Source organism: Acyrthosiphon pisum, chromosome A3 (assembly GCF_005508785.2).
Source record: "Acyrthosiphon pisum isolate AL4f chromosome A3, pea_aphid_22Mar2018_4r6ur, whole genome shotgun sequence".
In the NCBI taxonomy this organism is placed as follows: domain Eukaryota; kingdom Metazoa; phylum Arthropoda; class Insecta; order Hemiptera; family Aphididae; genus Acyrthosiphon; species Acyrthosiphon pisum.
The window spans coordinates 2,604,293-2,607,047 of NC_042496.1; the positions used below are offsets into that span (position 1 = coordinate 2,604,293).

General features: G+C 36.3%; 1 protein-coding gene across 1 annotated transcript in view; it reads right to left on the reverse strand.

Moving 5' to 3' along the window:
* Positions 1-2,755, reverse strand: part of LOC100163615 — a 5,551-nt gene extending 2,796 nt beyond the window's left edge. The window contains exon 1 of the mRNA XM_008181759.2: positions 2,113-2,755. The gene's annotated coding sequence lies outside the window, so the exon portion shown is untranslated. The remainder of the gene's footprint in view (positions 1-2,112) is intronic.

The following is a 2,755-nucleotide window of genomic DNA, read 5'->3' on the forward strand; positions in this document are numbered from 1 at the left end:
TACGGTTTTCCGGTATTACGGTTTTTCGGTATTACGGTTTTCCGGTATTACGGTTTTTCGGTATATACCGGTATTACGGTATACCGTTTCATACCGGTACCGAATCTAATACCGTGATACCGGTTTCAAATTTCAATACCGTCAACCCTAGTTAAGATGCACACAGAATTTTAGTTACTAACCTAATTAAATTATCAACATAATTTATATGAATGAATTTTTAGAAATTAATAGTGAAACAAACGTAACAACTGAACGGGAATGAAAAAATAGTATATAAGTGAACAACAATAGTAGTATAGATATTTTTGTATTCATAAAGCGGTTTTACTTTTTTTGTTACCTACATAATATAATAACACTTCCAACAATTAAATTATTGTGACTTCATATATATATTAAATGTTTTGTTATGTCATATACATTATAAACATATATAAAAACTCATACGTCGAGTCATATTATGTAATTAATTATATAAATTGAATATAGATAATCAATATAATTTTGCCTGCAAATAATTCAAAAAATCAATAAATTGTTTTTCACGTGAAACAGTGTTGCCTACAGTACGATGCATATTATTATACATTTTAGTTAAAAAAATGTTTCGTAAATAGAATAAAAAAAATGAAACGAGTACAATGTAATGACGTAATGCCTAATCAGCAGAACTAAAATTGATTTCAGAAACATAATTTGTACACGTCTGATCCAGATACGTAATAATAATTAATAAATTATAGTAAGTTAACAATTAACAAATAATCGAGATAGACTGAAAATATATGGGAACACTCATAAATCTATTAATAACGTGTGATTCATTAAAATATTAAACAAGTTACATATTATATAATATACCTATTATTGTTCACTTATAAATTATTTTGTATTAAAAACTGAAATTTTCGTTAATATTTCTTTCGTACAAAATAAAGACGGCAATAACCTGGTTACGGCGATATCTCGACGAAAAAATTCAAGACGAAACGCGATTAAATTCCAACTTAAACTCAAGACAGCAAATCTCCATAGACTAATGAAATTTAATACTCTGAACAATATTTTTTTTATATGATAATCATAATATACCAATGATGTGTAATATCATCGATGATAAGTATACTTAAATTGAGTTAAATCAATGGTAATGACTACACAACGCGTATAATACGATTAATAGTGAATAATTGGTAATATAAATGATAAAAGTAATAAATTGTTCCTTTTATCACATAATCGTTTCGAAACTAGCAGCTAGGGATAAGTTAGTTGGTAATTACTAACTGGAAATTGCAATAATAATCCTATAATATCGTTGGGCACTGGTCAAATTCAATGAAATCAATCGATAAACTCGGCGATTTGACACGACAACACGCCATTATAATTAATACCTATTATAATCGAAAGGCGTGCACACAGAAATCGATCGGGACAGTGTAGTCGTAGTGGACAACCACGGACGGCACTGGAAAGTACGAGATCGCGGTTTAAGAATAATGCTATAATTGGGCCAAGGAATTAGTTCGAACTCACTCTTCCACAGTCCCATCGTCGTTCGGTGGGAACATTCACACAGTTAATATGTACGTCCGTGACCGCGATACACGTTAATGCATAATATTATTCATTGTACCTTCATATTGTAATAATTATTAGGTACAATATCATCATGAATATTAATATTTTGTACAAACGGTCACTGTAATGGTCGGACTCGAACTGTACCGAAACGGGACGGACGAGCTGCTGGTGTGAGTGGGACGCGGTAAAAGCGTACGGAAATAAATAAATAATAAAACCACTTGGCGCCTACGCGAGTATGTGACTACCCGCACACATGTAGGTCGGTAATGAGGCATGTCAGTACACATATTTAGTCACCACAGTGGTCAACGTCGTGCAGCACCAAGTGCTATCATAATATTTCGGTATGCCGAGCACGGCAAAACCATAGTTTATTATAATTTTACAAACGACGCATCGCACAGTCACATCTTAAGCGTATCAGGCACGTTATACGTCTATGACGGTATTAGGTTACAAATGTACAACATAGAAATATATACCTAATCGATCATTATTATTTAAGTGGTAGACACTCACCCATACAACGAAAACACACGACTTGAAGAATACCTTTGCACTCGTGGCGGTCCGCGACTATGAACAACCGTCGATTGACACTGGTGCTCGTTCACCGACGAGCGGAAATATTTATACGGTTTTACGCGACCGAACGCGGTGGGGACGGGGGGGGGGCTGTGCGTGCGATTCGGGCGGACTGGTTGCGCGTAGTTCCCCACTGCCCACGACTTACGTGGGACGGCGAACAGAAATAAACAAAACAAACGAACGGCACAGCGGAAAGAAGGGAAAACGAACGCGTTACGCGTGAACACTTAATTAATGGCGATTATTAGACGCTGTAATTTATTGCGCACTGCGGCAATCGACGATTACGCGAACCCGGACGGCCGCCGCGTGTCGGTGTTGTTAACAACAATAACAACAATCACCAATTAAACACGCGTTTGAAACGGGACGACACGACGTCCGAAGTCCAACAGTAACAATTGTACTGCAGTATGACGATCGCTACACGTTTATCGTGTAGGGATGTCGTCATCGTTGTCGTTAATCGGGCGAAAAATGAAACAACACGCTCGGGAATTAATAGTATTTCAATAACAAAAATACCGTGGCCGACAAACTGAGACGGCGGCGGAGCGGTAAAAAAATTGGATCG